Source organism: Acanthochromis polyacanthus, chromosome 22 (assembly GCF_021347895.1).
Source record: "Acanthochromis polyacanthus isolate Apoly-LR-REF ecotype Palm Island chromosome 22, KAUST_Apoly_ChrSc, whole genome shotgun sequence".
Classification (NCBI taxonomy): Eukaryota; Metazoa; Chordata; class Actinopteri; family Pomacentridae; genus Acanthochromis; species Acanthochromis polyacanthus.
In genome coordinates this window covers 23,640,719-23,661,491 of record NC_067134.1, presented here as the reverse complement: position 1 = coordinate 23,661,491, position 20,773 = coordinate 23,640,719, and the positions used below count along the sequence as shown (strand labels likewise).

Genomic DNA, 20,773 nt, shown 5'->3' with positions numbered 1-20,773 from the left:
TTTTTTGCTATATTTTAGGGAAATTGCAGCGAGCTAATGCAAAGCAAACAATACAAAGCCCGGAGAGGTTGATTTTGTTTTAGCACTGCAGAGCGTTGACTGTCGCAGCCTCTTTAATCTCATCTTTTCTTGCAACTGACAGAAAAAAAAACAAGCTTCGAGTACAAAACCACAGCCTTGAATAAGACAAAAGAGCAAAACTTCTAACATCTCTCCAACTTATGAATATGTCGCTTTCTATATGCACAGTACAAGAAAATCTAAAGCTAAATGTGACAAATTATTCTTATCACAATGCATTATTTAAAACTTTCAAGTGTCCACAAAGTCAGTGTTTTCTTTGTCATGTCTTGATATAATCAAATTCCTTGGTAGAAATGTTGCAGAAATCTGATGTATATGTCCATTATGTCTCGCAAATGAAGTCATTATGACAGTGAAACTCAATGCCCTCCATCTCTTTTTGCACAATGTCATTTGAAGCACAATCAGAATATCACCAGGGGCAAGATGGGAACATATAGTTCAAGGTGAAAAACAGCCACTCGGCTTAGCGACAAAGCTTCAGCTAATGTGTCTGCTGAGAGACATGAATGAATGGAGAGTGTTTGTGTGACTTAATTCTGAAGAGTGCTGTTGGATAACCTCCAAGGAAAAAAGATCACACAAGATCAGTGAATGACTGTACAGTATTTCCATCTACACTGTACAATCAATGAAATAAAGTTATTTGTGCATGTCCTCCACAAAGCAAGACTTTCTGTTACATAGCTCTTTTGTTTTTTTTTATGACATATGCAGCATCCATCATAAAAATGTGCTCTAAACAAACACATAAAGCACAAATGGAGGCAAACACAAACAACCCAAGGCATTAAAGTTTACTGTGGTGTTGGAATGTTTTCAAATTTCGATTGAGATATTACTGCAGTATATCTGGAAGATGTTCTCATATCCAAATGGCAGAATAAGTCAGGCACCGGCAGCAACGAATTCATGACAAATAGAAGCAGAATAGATATCGGGGAGTGCTAGAAAATAGCATGGTATAAAGAATGACAACAATGGGAGGATGCTACCGTGGTGGGAGCACCGGTTAAATAACAGAATTTTTACCCAGGAGAGTTTGTTATATCTAATTTCCCTTCCATGGAGATGGCTTTCCTTGTCGTCGACGCGCTGCCACCAGAAGAGTCTGACTTACACTTGGAAGCCATAATGAAGGGCAAAAAGTTAGCAAATGTTGCACAATTCAAAGGTGACGTACAACCGGCGGATGTAAACAAAGGCGTCTTATAACACTGCATGATGACGTATTCTTACCCTGTGCTCGCCAACTAGTTCCACATAACCAGTTCCAATGTAACGACGAAATGCCACAAGTCAAGGTCGTCGTAAACTTAGGACCCCCTGTTGTGATAGTATGGAAGTCATGAGAAAGTAAGAAAGTGGTCAGGCAAACTATTCATTTCAAGCATTTATGGTTTAGTTTGAAACTCAGAAAAAGAGTAAATGACTCAATCCACTGCTACTTAGACTAACCTTGCACGTCTCTATAAACTCATAAGTGAAGAAAATATTCATTCTTTCAGCTTTTCATCATTATGACCTGATGGAAGACTTTGAAAGAAAGAGACTGGCACCCTGAGTCTATATTACCATTCAGTGAGATTTCAGATTTCACTCCTGAGCTCATTTTACTCTTAGTGCATTGACCTGAAGTCTATATCTTCTCTTTTACAGCTCATATTGCTCCCTGTGTGTGTCTTCATGTTAAATCCTCCCATTGTGAGTGAGCACTTCATGTCCTGGTGGACTCGCAGAGAGTGTTTGGAGAGTGACTGGTCCCTGTTCTTGCCGAGAACTGACCCGAAATGGAAACTCTTTCCGTGTCCTTTTCCAGAAGAGCATTCTTTAGCAGCAGCCTCACCTCGACTAATCCCACTCCAGCCGCCAGAAACACACAGCCAGTATCCCCACCACAGCACACCCACACATACACCCCAGCCCCAGTCATATTATAACCACTGGACTTTGTGAATTCTTTAAACTTCTGGGGAAGTTTTCATATCCCAAACTCTTGGGTAAACTCACAAGCCTGAGCCGAAGGGGTGAAAATACATTTGAACTGACCTTAAAGGAAACTCTTTATCTAATTGAAATCTGTGTCAGGGCTTGACATTTCAAACGGAGCATTCACGGACATGCTTTCTGGAATTTATCACGCCCAAACAAACAACTTTTTTCCAATGCATTCAACATAATTTCAGGCCACAATGCCATTTCTAGCTTCACGATTCAGCAGTCTGGGATAGAATTAAACCCATAACCCTTTGTGAAGTATGAATCATGAGCTACAGGAGCTACCACCCCAGGGCAAAATGTTAGGGATTATTTAAAATCCGGCTACCAATGAGCAGCCGGGCTTTCAAGCTTTCATATCACATCCAGTGGAATTCTGAATAATGGCTGCACATTTATGTATTCTGCTTTTCTGTTGTGCCAAGAGAAGCGTCCGCAGTGTATCAGGTACAGTTTCCATCCTGACAGCTGAAGAACGCTGAAGACTTTTGATCAAAGATTGCAGTTACGCCAGGGCAGCGTGCTTTGTGTGGGACCGGGTTGCATCTTGGAGATTAATTTAAGCCGCTTCCCTTGTGGGCCGCATAAAAAAAAATAAATAAAAAAGGAGGGGGAGGTTGTTTTTATGAGCAGCACGCCAAAACAGCTGAGGTTTCAAGGTGGAGGGGAGACATGAGGGAGACATTAAAAAAAATTACAGAGGGCGAGTTTCTGCTGAGGATGTGTCAGGGAAGTGGAGACGGATGAAAGTTAATATCGAGTTTATTCATAACTCCTTCAGGTGAAGTATGCATCTTTGTTTTGACTTCGGCTGTTTGAAACCTGTCCCCCCTGCTAATTAATCATAATTTATTGTACTTTACTGTTTTAAACTGGTGCATCCATGCTGTTTGAAAAGAAAGTAGAGATTCCAGACATTCTTTAACAAACCATGCAGACCTTTCACTTCATCACCATGACTGTATAATTACAGACTTGGCTGTGTGAGGATTATAATACCGTGTTTTCATAATGTAACACCACAATAATTAATTTTGGGGTTCGATTACATGGAATAATAAACTGTAGCTGCTTGGTTTGGTTTGAAAGCCCCTCCGTGCTATTAGGTGCCATGTGAGCTTGATTTATTAACGTCAGAAACTTGTAGTTGCGGTAACTCCAAAAATGACCAGATACTTCAAATGAAAAGCTTTCCAGCAGCAAATACAGGCAGAGTCCTGCCGTGTCTTCGAAGGTGCTCCATGTTAAGCCTGCCAAGTCATATCAATGACAAAGTAGAAATGATTGGATAGAATTAATTGATGAAAAGCAGGATCACTAAGGTTCTCTATTGATTTTCCTTTAAATGTCCCTTATGTGTCCCATAAAAGTGCCCATGAATCTGCCTTCTGATTTTATGCTCTGAATGGAACGTTCTCTGGATATTTTTAAAGGGAAAGGTCTATCTTTGTAATCTGTCTTTTAGTTTGGGGTCATATTATAGCTTTAGTTTTAAAATTCCTTTATCTAGTTATATCCCTGTCGGGTTTTACTTCATGATTTCAGCATTGTACTGTTTTATTGTTGTTAAAATCATGCCCTGTTGAGTCAAAAACAGCATTTTTCTCAAAGATAACACAGTTGTGATTATGTTTGGACTTTTATATTGTTTTAAAGTTGCAACTTGTGTTTATGAAACTTGAAATAAGATGATCAGATGCCACCAATATGGCTCTGATGACAGAAATGAATAAACAGAAAGAAGAATGACCAACATTATACAGACTTGTGATGATATTATTATCAGGAACAAGCAGTACAAGGGATTACAAGTTCAACAATGCTGAGTGATTACATCATAATGCTGTCTGTCTAGTAGTCTGATGGAGGTTTGCCATCCAGTAAGATGTTACTGAGCCCGGACTGACTTCCAACCTATCATATAAGCCTTCTTTATCATCACATTTGAAAGCACTGGAAGTTCTTTAGTGCCATTTTTTTAACATACAGGACCTACTGTATATAACATGTCAACCTTGGAAACGGTACTACTTGTAAGGAAAACAGAAGTTTGCCTTGAATCATGTGGTTAACACTGTAAAAGAGTGTATTTCGCCACCAACCACCGTAGTTTGGTGCCTAAACTGAACCACACAGCAGGTGAAAAGAAGACTTTAGTCACAAAATAAAGTGATATGATACTAGGTAGAAAAGGACATTAAGCTTTGCCACCTTAGCCTACACATCCTGAACTCTTTCAGCCTCCTTATGATCCTGTTTTATTCTTCAGAATTCCAAAACCTGCAGGAAAGTTTGAACCACCAATCTTTAAAGAAAGTCAATATATCGCCAAATTGACAAACTTTTTAAAGAGTCAGAACCCAGAAAGACAAGAGTTGCGTTTTCAACTTTTCAAAGGTTCTTGAGTGAATCGAGTCACCAAACAGGAAACTAATCAAATACAAGCTCACAATCAAAAACTCTAATCAAAATCACATTGAAATTGACCAAACAACAACAAAAACCAGACAAAGCAGATCCTGTACTCCTCAGCACAACCATGAAGCTATTAGTGACTCAGATGTGATCAACATGGCAAAAATTCAGGGACTTTTTGCTCGAACCTCAGGCTGTGCTTACACAAAAGAGAACAGAAAAGAGAACAGTATGGAGAAAATGAGAAAATATAAGTTTTAAAGAAAGTTAACTGTGTGTATGATCTATGGTATTGTAACGCTGACATATTTGACAACACTGTTTCTCCCATTTCCAAAGATAGCGCATCACCGTTTCTACTGGCCGACTTAGCAAAGTTAAACAAATGTGAACTCTGCCTCTCGCAAATCCACCACTGCTGGTTTAAGAGACTGCTCTGAAACAGGAAACGCATTCTTCCATTAGTCAGTCACACAGGAGCATAGTGGGGTCAATGTAGAATTGGGGGAGTTTTTGTAACATAGTTGACAGGTATCATAGTTGACATTTTTGCTGTTTTCAGGCCTAAAAACAACATGGCCAAAACTAATTCTGAATAAGCTCATTTTACTATAGTTTCACTAATTAGAAGGTGGTTGTTATTAAATTCGGACGGTTGTTTATTTAGCTATTAAGTTATGATATCCAGTCATTTTTTATTAGAAACTGAGACACAAAACGACAAAAACGGGACACAAACAGCAAAAACGAGACACAAAATGACAAAATCAAGACACAAAATGACAAAAGCAAAACAGAATATGACAAAACCGATACACAAAACGACAAAAACGAGACAGGAAACGACCAAACTGAGACACAAAATGACAAAAGCAAAACAGAATATGACAAAACCGAGACACAAATGACAAAAACAAGACAGGAAACGTCCAAACTGAGACACAAAACGACAAAAACAAGACAGGAAACGTCCAAACTGAGACACAAAATGACCAAAATGAGACTGGAAATGATAAAATCGAGGCATAAAACGACAAAACTGATACATAAAATGTGGAGAAGGTTATGTGATTATTAGAAAGTGGTTGTTATTAAATTCAAATGGCTATTTAGTTGACATTTTAGTGATATCTGGTCACTTTTTTATTAATAAGTGATTGTTTCCAGAATAAATAATTATGGAATTTGTAAAGACATGATCATAATGGGCTGCACAACGGTGTAGTGGTTAGCACTTTCGCCTTGCAGCAAGAAGATCCCGGTTCGGGCCTGGGATCTTTCTGCATGGAGTTTACATTTTCTCCCTGTGCATGCGTGGGTTTTCTCCGGGCACTCCGGCTTCCTCCCACAGTCCAAAAAATATGCTGAGGTTAATTGATCACTCTAAATTGCCTGTAGGTGTGAATGTGAGTGTGATTGTGTGTCTGTATATGTAGCCCTGCGACAGACTGGCGACCTGTCCAGGGTGTCCCCTGTCTTCGCCCGAGTTAGCTGGGATAGGCTCCAGCACCCCCCGCGACCCTAGTGAGGATAAAGCGGTGTATAGAGAATGGATGGATGGATGATCATAAAAAACATTAGTTTTTTGACTTTAAATAAAAATGTATGCATCGCTCATGGACTTCAAAAGTCCCTCAATTATATAGTGACCCAGTGTCCAACTTTTTCCAGAATGACATCAAATCCAGCTTGACTGCTTACATGTTTTCGCCCACACTTCTGCATGCATGCAAACGAGCATATTAGTAAAGGATCAGCACACATGCACTCTACACACTGGCACAATCTGTATAACATATCTTAGCTGCACACACACACACACACACACACACACACACACACACACACACACACACACACACACACACACACACACACACACACACACACACACACACACACACTCAGACTCCACCCCCTAGTGGTTCAGTGATTGGCCTACTTAGAGGCAGGACAGCTCACTGGCAGATTTGAATACAGGGAAACAGTAAGGAGAGGACTGGACAGAGGAGGAGGGGAAAACAGAGAGGTGGGCGGCGCACTAGTTTGTCTCTCTCTCTTCCTCTCTCTCTCGCTCTCTCTCTGCCGGGTCAGGATGGAAAGGCTTTACACAGGCAGGGGAGGAAGCATGCCATGAGAGGTGATGACACAGCCACGGAGACGTATCCACATCCTCGCTGAAGTTCGCCGCTGCTTTTTGCTTCTGCATCCCACAGAGGAGAAGAGCCAAAGATAGCTGCCATTCTCCTCTCTCCACCTCTCTCTCTCTCTTCTTTTTTTTCACTTTTGTTTGTGGATGATGGGAATTTAATCATGTGGAAGGTAAGAAGGAGAAGAAGAGGAGGAGGTAGAAGGAAAGCTTGTTTTGTGTGCTAAAGGGTGAGGAAGAGGAAGTCTCACTGGGAGTTTGTGTTCTTCTTGAGTTTACTTAAGTCTGCAAGTCCCCAGGGGGATTCCCGTAATGCTTTCACCCTCAGTCTCCAGCTCTAAAGTGTACCCTCGGTGGAAATGAGAAGTGGAAGCATTCAGAGCCAGCATTACTGGAATGATAATGATAGAGCGGTGGCTTTAGGACGCAGCCAGTGAGGGTTGTGGAACCATCTGTATCATAGTTTAGAAGAAACTTCAGTTGCTTTTATCATATAAGACTGATTTAAAGGTGTCATTCTTACTATTAAAGACCAAAATTCTTACTAAAATATGTCGTCCACATACTCCAAATTAGAGTTTTTGTGTGTAATGCTTCATAGGTATTGACTTTAGATACTGACCACACATAAAAAGCACTTTGACTGCGTGGGTGGAGTAGCATCGCTTGTCTTTTGTGACCCACTTTCAAAGAGCCACTGTGTGTTTTGGTGCTAGCTTGAAGCCCCACACACACAAAGACAGGAGACAGTGCCTCAAGGGATGCTTAAAATGTGTGTGTACTTGAGTGCTGGATGGGAAGAATGTGTGTAAAAGGAGCTTTAAAGGTCCCCAATGTTTGATCTTTTTTCATTTAAGCGCTAAAGCGGAGAGTGTATGTTAATTTGGGTGCCACTTTCCACTGTGAATATATTAGAAACGCACCTTTCTGATCATAAATCCTCATGCGGGTCGTGCCACCGTATGCTCTCTACAACTCATCGCGTTTTTACGAGCCTTCCCAGAGGTCAGGGTATTCAATTTCACCGCATCTCCGGTGTGCTGAGGCGTGTTTAGTGCGTATCAGTGCATGCGTGTGTGAGTGTGCATGCGTGCCGCCGAAGCGTGTGACAGCTGGCGCGATGCCGCCGCTGATCCTGCTCACCTGCTCGGGGTCACAGGGATCAAGGAAAAAATCAAGGTTCAGGGTTTCGTCTGTGCAACAGTGAAGACTAGAGGCAGTCGTGCAGTGATCGCAGTTTGATATATTGACTGAAGCAAGACTTTGTGTGCAAGTTTTGTGGCAGCTTCTTTACATTTTGATCTTAAAAATACAGAATTTGTTAAGCAGTTTTGAATCGTCTTAACTTCATAACCTACTGACAGGCTTGAAAAGCATGCCATCTTCAATAAATGGTGAGATTTTGGTCATTTGTTTAGAGTAAGAAACCATAAAAACAGAAGGAATGCTCCGATATTCAGCTTTCTGATGGTCCTTGAACTACAGATCTGTAATGTGCTGTACCATTGGATAATATAACTAAAGTTTTATGGTAGCTTCTTCGGATTTTGGTTTTAAAAAATATATACTTTGTTAGAGAAATTTTAATGGTCTGAACTCCGTAATTTGTTGGCATGCTTGAAAAGCTAGTTATCTTTTTTAAAAAAATCAGCAAAATGTCACCATTTATTAGCATAAGAAACTGCAAAAATAACAAGAACGCTCAAATTTTCAGCTTTCTGATGGTCCTTGAACTACTCATCTTTAATGTGTTGTACCATTATTTAATGCAGCTAAAGTTTTGTGGTACCTTTCATCCAGTTTTCGCTTTAAAAAATATTTATTTAGTTAGAAAGCTTTTAATCATCTGAACTCCATAACCTGTTGGAAAGCTTGAAAAGCATTTTATCTTTAAAAAATTACCAAAATGCCACCATTTATTTGAGAAAGAAACTGTAAAAATATGAAGAAAGCTCACATTTTTAGCTTTTGGATGGTCCTTGAACATCTTTAATATGCTGCACCATTGGATAATACAACTAAAGTTTTGTTAGAGCTTCTTTAGATTAAAAAAAAAATACATATTTTGAACTCCATAACCTGTTATCTTTTAACAAAATAAACCTTTCAATTGAGCAAGAAACTGTAACAGCAGACAGAATGCTCAGATTTTTGACTTCTCATCTTTCCTGTGCTGAAAAATCTCATCTTAAAAACATGATATTTAATCAAAATCACTTTATTTTACAAAACATAAACTGACTGCATTGATCAAACTCTGTAAAACACACAGAAAAGAGTCACCTGACAAAAATTCAGGGACTTTTCAGGTGAACTAGGTTGAACTGCAGGCTGTGCTGGCACTGGAGTAAAGTATGGAAACAAATACAAGTTTAATTGGTAACATATCGAAAGCATTTTGAGCCCATACACTTATTTTTTTTCCCTCATTTTTGGGAACAGCCATGCAAACTTTGAATGCTCTTGGACATTTTATTTACATTTTCTGACTTTTCTGCGCATCTCTTCACTTTTAGCCATAGTTGTGCCATTTCCAAAATATGACAGGAGCAAGAAACAGACACTTTTATCTACAGTAACTGTTGAAAACTTCTATAAAGTCCTACTAAACTGCTACATTTATCCATGAAAAGTTGAACTTATATTCTTACAGTGTGTATAACTTTTCCACCACCCACGTTTGCTTTGACAAACGGAGACAACAAAAAGACTTTGTTTCATGTTTGGTTTGCAGTTGTCACGACGTCGACCAATATAGCAACAATAGTATTGTTGCTGTTTCTTTTCCTGTTTCCCCTGACATGCTTCACTGAGACATTGTCAGCATGGGCAGGCTTGAGAAAAGCATCTCAGCTGTCAGATCTTTCAGTTTCTTTTCCCTCTCACCTGAAGACCGACCGTGGGAACGACGTAGATAAATATAGCGAGGAGGAATCTGTTTTCCTTTGTGGCATTTTTAAAATTTGAATGGTAAGGTTTGTTCTTGATCTTTTTTAAAGCTTCTGGCTTTAATCAGATGCTTTCAGGAAAACTTTCTTGCTTGTTGCTGATAGCATTAGCCACCAAAGTCGCCCCTGAAATATTTGGTTATCTCACCAGCGTGTAGCTTACATGATAAAATGGGGAGGTACAACTGGTGAGACTCTTATCACTCCCTAATTGGTTAATTTGATCTTCAAAGCGTCAGCAGTCGCCCACTTCAGAAGCTCGAGGGGCAAACTGCTAATTGCTATCTAAACATCCTTGAAAAGGGACAAAGACGTACTGGAATATGTTTTTTTCTCCTCTCATTCTCACTCTATTTCCCACTCCAGATCAGTTCATTTTATCCACCCCAGTGCATTCTTTAATCACCAACCGAATAAGATGAGAGTGCAACGTTGCCATAGAGACTTCAGAAACTGTGACAATGAGCACAATCGGTTCAGTGAAACTTGGCAGTTTGTGTAGTCCTGTGGAGAGGATAAGTGGTTCCTCTAACTTTTTTTTTCTCTTTACTGTCGTCAGGGGCCTCTCCACTGTGTGTGTGGTGGTGTGGTATTACCCAAAAGTTTTTAACATTTTGATCTATAAATATATCAGAGCTTGCTCCACTTTTTCTACAGTCATTTTAGGCACAAAAAAAAATGATTTTTTTCTGCTGGTAGGCAGGCGTCTTGTGTAATCCGCTGTACAAATATTTAAAAAGTATTTTTTTGAGGGCAGAATCATACCACAATACAGCAATCCTATATTGCAGATAAAACCTTCCACAATGAACAAAAACTACTCCACTCAGTGTAAAGAAAACCATATTGAAGACGAGACTGAAACTAAATAGAAAGTGATGTGTCATTTTGAAACCATAATAAGATATTACTAGGGATGTCTGGATCTGATGTTAGAGATCGAGGACGTTGTCTATCGTGGCATTTTATAACTCAATCTTCTGTTGACCCATGCTGTTACAGCAGTGTCATGAAAGGTGAGCACAATTTGTGGCTTGGTGCTAGGGACACAGCTTTGTAAATTAATAATCTGCAGCATTATTTATCAATGATGGGTTAATCATTAGACCAAATTTAGCACGGTAGAGATTTTCCTGTGATGAAATTGCTGAAATTTGAATCAACAGACACATGATACGGGCCGTTAAAGTGGCTCTAACACATGTCATAGCTGATCCTGGGTTGTCTTAAACATGTAAACTCTGGCCAGAGGTCGTTAAGTGCCACAGAAGTCTTTGTCATGGTGGCCCATTGCTCGTTAAGTCTCTACAACAACACGAAACTGCCCATAGTCCGAGTGACCATCTCTTCTGGTCATTACAGTATTAAAAAGTTTGAGGCTCCACCTGGTGGAACAACCAGGTACAACAGCTAGATATTGCGTTTTATACATTACCTTATTCTGACTGCATGCATACAGAGAATAGGTCAATATATAATTGGGGGACTTTTTGTATCATAGTTGACATTTTTACTGTTTTCAGGCCTAAAATCAACATGGCTGCCTATAACCAAACACCACATGGCATTTTTACAGAAAGATTCTTCAAAAATATTATGTATACAATTGAGTAAAATTGAAATTGAAAAATCCAGCTTTAGCCGTGAGGGTTACGCTACAACAAGTAGGAGGGCCGCCACAGTGCGCATGGAAGTGCGAGCCCGGGTGGAGCCACCACGGGTGCAGATCTTGGCGGTAGTGGCAAATATTAAAAACTGAGACACAAAATGACAAAAATGAGACATGAAATGACAAAAAAACCCCAAAACAAACAAAGTCAGAGCAGATGGTGATTTGGAATTAACACACTTCCTTGAGAGATGCTTCTGCAATGGGTAATTTAGTTGAAAGTGATCTGTTGGACACAGACACTATTTGATATTTTCCATTTAAAATGTGATCTATTGCCAAGTCGCATGTGTCACCATTGTAGCCTTTTACTGATTCATAAAGCAGCAGCATCCGGTATCTAGCCTGAAATATTACCTTCCACTGATTTCGCCTCTTGACTTACCATAATACATCCATAACGCTATGTGTGTCAGGAATGTTCCCTGATGTATACAATCCACTCGGAATCAGGCTGAATGCAGCAAACGAGTACAAACTATGAAAAAAAGCTGACAGCACAGTGACATCTATCAAAGTAAGCCAGCATGTAAACAAATTATGTGGATGTCTGCCACTAATGAGAACAGGTGGCTGCGGTTATTCTAGGTGAGACTGAGCGTGAGGATTGCAGAACATGTTGCTTTTCATTTCAGCTCCCATGTTGCCAAGCGAGAGCCGCCACACAGCCTGCATGCAACACGTCTGCAGCCCTATCTCCCAAAAATGACATTTCAATACACCTAAAGTGAAATTCGAAACAAATCAAAGGTATTCTCTCACCAGTGATGTCTTGGAGAGGTTTTCACTTTGCAAGAACTAGAAAGTACATCTAAGGAGGATGAATGAAAGTATAAGAGGACTTTCACCGAAAAAATTGGGTTATTGGTCTGATGTGGGACCATTATTTCTTGACTTGAGTTTCATTTGCACTCACTGTTTGGTTTGGTTTTGACACCAAAACTATGTGGTAAGGCTAAGAAAGTTATTTCGATATGAGTTAAAATCCAACACCTTTGAAGTTTCTCCTCCATTTGTTTTGGTTCCTGTGTTGATGAGTCCAGCCCTGCCTAATACATGATTGGTTGGCTGACAAGGAGCAACAGCAAAGCAATCAAAGATATGTTGATTTATTTGCGATATGCCACAAAGTAATGTAATCAAGCAAAAAATAAGTTCGCTGAATTTCATGGCAATGCAGTTTAGTTGTACCAAGTAGAGGTGGAAGGAAGATTTCGAGTTTCAAATGATTAGGAACAGCATGTTTTAGCTATAACTGTTATAAGAGATATGAGTTTAAATTAACCATTAGTGGGGATAGTGGGGGTCTCAAGTCTCTGGCACTGACAATATTGGGGTGTTTGGGAAACTGATCTGGAGATGCAGCTGGCACCCTTCAGCCTATTTTTCCTGCGTCATGCTAGTGGTAAAATCGAAAGTGAAACGATCTGTTGACAGTCATATTGACATCCTCCTGCAGTAGTCATGTAACTGATACCTTGCACTCCAGGCGTAATGTCTGGCCTATATCCAGTTACTCTACTGTTCAAATGTTTTGGGTCACTTAGAAATGTCCTTTTTTTTGCAAGAAAAGCAGCTTTTTCCGATGAAGATAACATTAATAGAATCAGAAATCCAGTCTGAATTATAGCTGGCATTGGGTCCATTGCTTCAGTAAGGTAATGCACAAGACAAATTAGGTTAAGGGAACTATTTTTTCCAGTTTGCATTCTTTCTCTTTTATTCATTTAGAATGAAATTTAGACAAACGTTCTAATACTGATGGCTTCTTTCAAAAGGTAAACTCAGTGTAGAAAGTCAGTAGCAGCAGCCCTGCATAGGACAAACATGTCATGTACAGGTAGAGGTGGGCAGCATGACTTGAGCCTGAGGGTCTCTGTTTGAATCTGGAAATGATCACGGAAACCTACTGAGGAGGGTGTTGTATAACCACAGAGCAAGGTCAAATGTACACGACAACAAGAGATGACGATTCCAGGCAAAAATGAGAAGTTTTTCTTCACTGAAACTCAACTAAAACTAATCTAACTACAAGAATTGCATTGAAGCTGAGAGGCATTTCCCTCATAGCATCAAAAACTAAGGTGCCAAAATCAACATTTCTTTGGAATCCTTAAGAATACACATGACCTTTTGCGGTTTTACCGCGAGGAAGAAAAAAAAAGACATCACAGATTCCTTGAGCGTGCAGCCTGATAAACAACCCTTCACAGGTTACGGATACAACTGGGTGTTATTTTTCCTCCTCCGATAGCGGGTCTGAAGACACGCCGTGGTCATTCGATACGCATCGAGGGCTTTGCTTAATCTGCTGCAGATCGCCAGATGTTAAAAAGTCAGATCACAGCCTTTAGGAGAATCCATCACTCTCTCTCCAAAGAGGGGTCTCTCGAAAGGTTCAATGCCATCACATTTAGTGACATTCCAACACTTCTGAATACTCAAAACATGCAAGGGCTGAAAATCCCACGTGATTGTAAGCGTATTTTAAACCTGTCCATATGTTTGGTGTTATGACACAAGGTGCTTGACCTAGAAGATTATTTAAGGGAGGTTAAACTGAGTTCACATGGAAAGAAACACAAAAAAGTCTTATTTTTCATCAGAAATGTGAAGAAATTTCACAATGAAAAGAACAGTGAAGCTGAGGTATATTTTGTCTCTTGTTTTGATCAAATAACATTTAATACCACGCAAACAACATGCAAAAGGGGGCGATTCTTGCGGCGTCTTTTCTGCCCTGAATACTTCACATCAAATGAGAAAAATCTTCTGGCATGCTGCACTGCACGAGCCATGCAGATGCCGCATGCTGCAATGTGTTTGTGGGGCTCTGTTCACGCACACACACACAAGCTTACCTAATCTCCGCCAGCTCTCTGGGGCTGCTTTCATGTCGAAAACATTTCATTATCCAATCAAAGTTGCAATGATAATTTAGTACTTCAGGGAATAACCAGCATTTAATCACTTTCATCTCCACTTGGGGATCCGAAGCACATATTTTGAGGCAACATTAAAGCGTTATAGAATAATTGCGATCGTGGAAGGAGGCATTAAGTAAATTTGTAGGGTTTTAAAGTGAAACACAGCAACATGAGGGCTCAGTGAGTGCGCGTCGTCGCAGACAGCAGACTTCTACTTTAAATACAGACGAGCAAGGAGCAAAAAGAGCAAATATTTAAGACAAGGGTGTCAAACTCATTTTAGTTCAGCCCAATTTGATCTCAAGTAGGCTGGAGCAGTAACATCACAGCATAATAACCGATAAATAACCACAGCTCCAAATGTTTTCGTTGTTTTAGTGCACAAATGTTCACATTTAAGGAATTATCTTTTTGCAAACCATCATAAACAACCTGAAACAAAAAATTACACAAATGACACAAACGAGACAAAAAATACACAAGTGCGAAACAAAACGACAAGAAATAGACAAACAACACAAGCGAGACAAAAACAAACATAAAACAACAAAGACATGAGACAAACTACAAAAGTTAGACAAAAAAGACAAAAAACAACAAAAACAAGACAAAATATTACAAAAATGAGAAACAAAATGACAAAAAATGAGACAAATGACACGAAACAAAACAAAAAGAGACAAAAACTTCACTAGAAATGATACAAAACGACAAAAAATGGGCACAAACGACAGAATAAATGACAAAAAGGAACAAAAATAACAAAAATAAGACAAAAAAAACAAGCGAGACAGAAAGGAAACACAAAACAATAAAAACACGAGACAAACAACAAAAGTAAAAAAAAAGACAAAATATGACAAAATGAGACACAAAATGAGAAAAGAACAATGAGCAATCTAGCATTTTACTTTATGATCAAAACAACTTGTCATGGTCTCGAAATTATTTTAAATTTATAGTTTTACTAATATATAATCTGCAATTTCTCTGTAATTTTTACACTTTGAGGGTTGCATTGGACCCTCTGGAGGGCCGGTTTTGGCATGCGGGCCGCATGTTTGACACCCCTGATTTAAGAGCTTTTCGCCAAAAAAAATAAAAATAAAAGTGGAACTACCAGTATTTGACAGAGCTGCAGTTTTCTCTTCATTGTGTGTTTCCACGTGGTCGGATCAAACATTCATGAATACGTCCTTGACAAATCCAGACGTGTTTTTCGCCCTCTGTAATCTCCAGCCCCTCAAACATCACGTCTGATTTCATATTGCCCCCAATCTGGGTCACACCGGCAGCATCCCAGACGGACCCCGCCACACACACACCACAATCACAAACGTCACCCTATATTACAATCGCTAATATCCTCGGCATGCCAGACTATGACCGGCCAATCCTGTTAGGTGTGACTGACCGCTTTGAAACATAAAAGGCCGCGATTGGTCACAGTCCGTAGAGTAGGAAGCGGATTAGGGATCAACATGGCAGGCTTTTTGGAATCAGACAAAGACTTTATTTGTGTGTGTGGCAACTGTTAGCGTTGTTAACTTGTTAAATGCAGCCTCACTGGGAGAGGAACGGGGGGAGGCAGGAGAGGAGAGGGGATGAGAGAGAGTTTGAGATGCTTTGAATTTGACATCTGAAGCTTGCAGCTTTTTCTCAGTTGTCTGAAAGTGGAGTTTGGACTTCGTTAGCTTTAGCTCTGGGCATGTTCGTCGCCAAAGTGTACTTTTTCTTCCTCTGTCCTAATTGGATTTATGGCACCTACACCTGCAAGCCAGGCTGTGGACTATATAAAATTAATTTCTTTCAGCGTTTGCACTGCAAGATTTATCACCTGATTCCTGCAAGCAGCGCCGGAGAAAAGTAATTGCAAGGAAACACTGCAGGAAATCAATTGAGCATCTTTCTGCATGACTGCATTTGTGCACACTATAACAAAAAAAAAAAAAAAAAAATCTAGCAGCAAGGATGCCAGAAAAAAAATGTTAATGTTTAAAAAAAAACTGTAGAAATTGGGAAAAATATTGAGAAAATATCAGCAATTATATGCAAAAATAGGGATATTTTAGTCGATTTACACCTTGTGAAAAGAATAATTTGTAAAAATATTTTTTCTATTGATATTATCCAGGTTTTGGCCTATGTTTTTTTAATTATTTATAATTTTATGGTGAACATATAATTTTATTTTTTTCTGGATTTTTCTCAGTGTAATTTGTATTTTAACATAAGATTGTATTTTAACAAAAAACTGTAAAATAAAAGTTTAAATAATAATAATATACACTTTTCTTCAAAAAGTGGTAAATACCTGTCAACAGTACATTTAAAAACAGTAGAAATTGTGAAAATAACAGCAAATATATGCAAAAATTGTGATATTATAGTTGATTAAAATAAAGTAAAACATTATCTACCTTGTGGAAAGTACTATTTGTGAAAAAATATTTTTATGTTCATATTATCCAAGTTTTGACCTGTTTTTCATTTTAATTTAGATGTATTTTTCACATATAATTTTATAGATTTTTTTTCTGGATTTTTCTCAGTATTACTTTTAATTTATCAAAAGATTGGAAAATTGTAAAATAAAAGTTTAAAAATTATTAATATACACTTCTTTCAAATACCAGCAAATGCCTGTATAATAGTGGCTTTTCTTTTTAATTTTAAAGTTAAAAATTATGTAATTGTATGGTCTAATATTGTTAAAGAACAGGCAATTTTTAAAAACATACTCTTGTTTTGGCATTTTTAAATGAAAAATTATATGTTTCAATGCGATTTCATTTGGCATTGTGAATAATTTAACAAAATAGGGAATGCTATTAAAATAACAGTCAGCTGATTTTTAAAAAATTGCCAAAAAAAGTTAAAAGATGCATGTTTTTCATAGTGCTATCTACGATAATTGTGTTTATGGTTCAAATCAATTTGCAGCGGATATTTGCTTCAATCTTCAGACGATGAAGCATAACCCTGAAAAGACAAGTTGTTCTCATCGACTGCACCGGGTCAGGGGTTAATCTCTGCTGCTGCTATGAAAGCAGATTATCGTTATTGTTCTTGAACGGCAAATCTCATAAGCGGTTGAGGGATCTTTTAAAATTCTTCGACACACTGAGGTAAACAAGGTGTCAAATGGTTTAAATGTTGGCGAAACAGGAAGGCAAGAAGAGGTAGTGCTCAGCGATTCGCTGAGATTCTAAATAATTGATCGGGTTTTTCACAAAAATGTGAATAATTGAGCACTGCTTCTTCCTCCTGAGTGTCCCGATTGCGAAAGTAGGTGTGTTTGTGGGCGAATTAGGCTCCTTAAAATATAAGTGCATTGCAAGTATATATTTCAAATACAATCGACCAAACAAGTCCCAGCCATGTGACTTTCCGACAGCAGACTTGCAGATAGCATCGTGTTTACGCTTCAGCTTCAGATGCTTTGCCCTCTTTCGCTTGGTTCTAACATTCCGCTGTTGTGCGTTTGCTCTTTTCTGCCTCCTGTGAGTTAAGAGAGAATTGGAACGGCACAATCATGAAGTGACACACACAGTGCATGCTGATTATGTGAGCCAGGTCAATGGGGATGACCTACTTCTCAGTTCTGCTCCGTGAACTGCCACAGTAGCTCATGTCAAATCACCAAATGGACCCAAATGTGTTTTCTGAGAAGGTTGCACTACTTCTGGCTGCTTATTATAATTATTCCTGATTGATTTTTTATCGTTAAAGCAATCTAGGGATGGAATTTCTTCACAAAAACGAATGTTTTTTAGCTCAATTTGCAAAATGGTGAAGTTGAAATATTAATTTTACTAAAAAGCTCCAACAGACATGAATTAAACTGAACTTTTAAGTTGTGTTTTAAAAAGAATTTCATTATTGAAACAGCAGAAAAAGAAAAAACAGCAAATAGACGCACAATTATTAACATTTATTAACTGCATTATGAGCGGCTCCATGAATTATGCAGAGCCACTCACATTCTTTAAAAAAAAACTCCCTCTCGCCTCTGTTTTTATCCACGTCTCGCTTCTTGTCGAATCAGTTTTTAGAAAATGGACGGAAAGAGCTCCTATGAAAATTTTAGCAGCTTAAACTATGAGTGCAAGAGAACGCTGCAACCTTCACGCAGCCAAAGTTAATGAAAGATTTAGAGGAAAAGGCACACGCTAATGGGAGCCCAAATATAAACAGGAAAGAGAGATCAAAAGTTGAAAGACGGTTAATTTTCTGAAAAGGCCTTATTAGCGTTTCCCTGCTTGTTTTCCAGGGAGATAGTGGCATACATACTCCAAAAAATAACCAAGACTAAAACAATGCTCAGTTGCAAAAGGTTATGCGCTGACATTTATGGATCAGAGACCATATAGAAAGTTTTGTTTCATCGTCAAACACCCGGCGTTTGAGGGGAGCATCAGGGCAATGACATTTGCACCCCTCACAATAGAATTTTCAGATCTCTGGCACACACGCCTAAAAGAGATTTAGATACAGAAATGTCAATTCAATCCTTCTGAAATGAGAAACACCGCTGCCACAGATCCTCTCAGCTTATATCTGTTGAATATTATACCACTATCTTTATGGAAAAGGTCACTGGGATTAGAGCCACATCCAGATTTTCACAATGTTGTTGTTTCCATGCAGGACTGCAACAAAGAATTGTTTGTATTTTCAATTACTGGTAGTGAGCCTAAATATGTGTTTACTGGTTTTTCCATTTCACTTCCATACTTGTACACTGTCAACTTCAAGGGAGAATGCATTGATTTGTCATGGTGAGCTTTTTTCAGGTTACAGTGTATTAGTAACACCACATGGTAATGCAGTTGAGAGGGTCTGTTGTTGAAATACCTCTTTGTTGGCAAGTTTGAGTATCCTTTCGCTGCCAAAACCTCCACATAGTTCCTATAGCATACTCATGTCTGGTTTGAGTTTGATTTTACGGCCTGTCTTTGAATCTTCAATGACTCAGGTTAGCTCAAAAGCAGAGGAAGAAGAGGAAGGAGGAATAAAAAAGGAAGTTTATTTAGTCAAAATCCTAAATCGTGGTTAGTTAAAAGCAGCCAGTGAGAAGTAGGTTTTGTTTTTAAAAAAAAAAAAGATTGGAAAACTGCATGTAGTGGCGAAATATATTGGCTGAAATGACAGCTGTTGTTTGCGTGAATGCTAAGCTAACTGTAGCGCTGTGACTTGATTGAAAACACTGGTGACTTTGAACCATTTATATAGGACATAGAAAACAACACTACAGTGAGCAGAAATGCTTTCCAATAGACATATTACAACATTACCTAACAAGTTTAGATACTCAGGTTAGGAATCCACTATGTTAAGTATTACACAAAATTACCAGATTAATTTAAATATCAAGGAGAGGATCCTTGGAATGGTGTTCGTGTCTTGTGTGGGATTATAACTTTTTACTTGGTTTTGTTTTATTTTTCACTTCATTTTCACTTTTGCTCACTGTTTGGTTAAGGTTAGGAACCACACGATGTTGGTTTGGCTTAGACAAATGTCATGTTTTGGGCAAACATTCAGTTGGTAAAAAGCTACGATTTCATGACATTTGAAATGTTCAGGAACGTCTATAGCAGTCTATCAAACTGCCCTGCACATTTAAAAATAACACCAAAGGGTACATTTGAAAGTGATATCAGGGGATCTGTATGTGATGAACTGGGCTCAGTAATGTCTTGTTGGATACCAATCCTCCATCAAACTACTGGACAGACAGAATGATGGTGCAGTGACTCAGTATTGTTGGGATTAGGAACTGTAATTGCTGAGATTTCACCTGTAATCCCTTCGAATGGTGGCACAGAAATAAAATCAAGCAGTTTAATCAGTTTTAAAATAACAAGAGAAAGGCCTTAGGATGTGGACTGATGGTAGTTTTTATCCTAGAATCCAGAATCTGCTATGCTAACGTGGGAAAAATACTACAAAGTGAGTTATAACAAAACCTGTACATCCCACACTACTGTTCAAAAGTTTGCGGTCACCCAGACAATTTCATGTTTTCCATGAGAACTCACACTTTTATTCATGTGCTAACTTAACTGCACAAGGGTTTCTAATCATCAATTAGCCTTTTATCACCATTAGCTAACACAATGTAGCATTAGAACACAGGAGTGATGGTTGCTTGGAAATGTTCCTCTGTACCCCTATGGAGGTATTCCATTACAAATGTCCAGCTAGAATAGTCACTGACCACATTAACAATGTCTAGATTGTATGTCTGATTCATTTATAGCTATCTTAATTGAAAAAAGAAAAATTTTTCTTGCAAAAATAAGGACATTTCTAGGTGACCTCAAACTTTTGAACAGTAGTGTAGTTGTCATTAAGACTTCATACTTCCCTATGCCAGACAACTTAAGTGACCCCAAACTTTTGAACAGTATATGTAGTTATACGACTATGCATTGGCTTCAGAAGTAAAACGTGAGTCAGAACTGATGGGATATAAATGAAGATTTTTTTTTTGAAACAGTTGCCATGTTGCTTGGAGTTTCAAGTTATGAGACCAATAAAAATGCTGTGGTTCGCTTTAGAAAGTAATTGCCAATAT

The 20,773-nt window shown here is 38.6% G+C and overlaps 1 protein-coding gene across 3 annotated transcripts in view; it reads left to right on the top strand.

The window, feature by feature from the left end:
• The window catches only part of LOC110951322 (E3 ubiquitin-protein ligase Midline-1-like), a 75,429-nt gene that overhangs the window by 14,711 nt on the left and 39,945 nt on the right, over positions 1–20,773 (top strand). The window contains exon 1 of one of the 3 annotated variants that reach the window (XM_022194305.2): positions 6,484–6,819. The exons of the other annotated variants lie outside the window; for them this stretch is intronic. The gene's annotated coding sequence lies outside the window, so the exon portion shown is untranslated. Of the gene's footprint in view, positions 1–6,483; positions 6,820–20,773 lie in introns of those variants that run through there. 3 annotated transcript variants of the gene reach the window in all.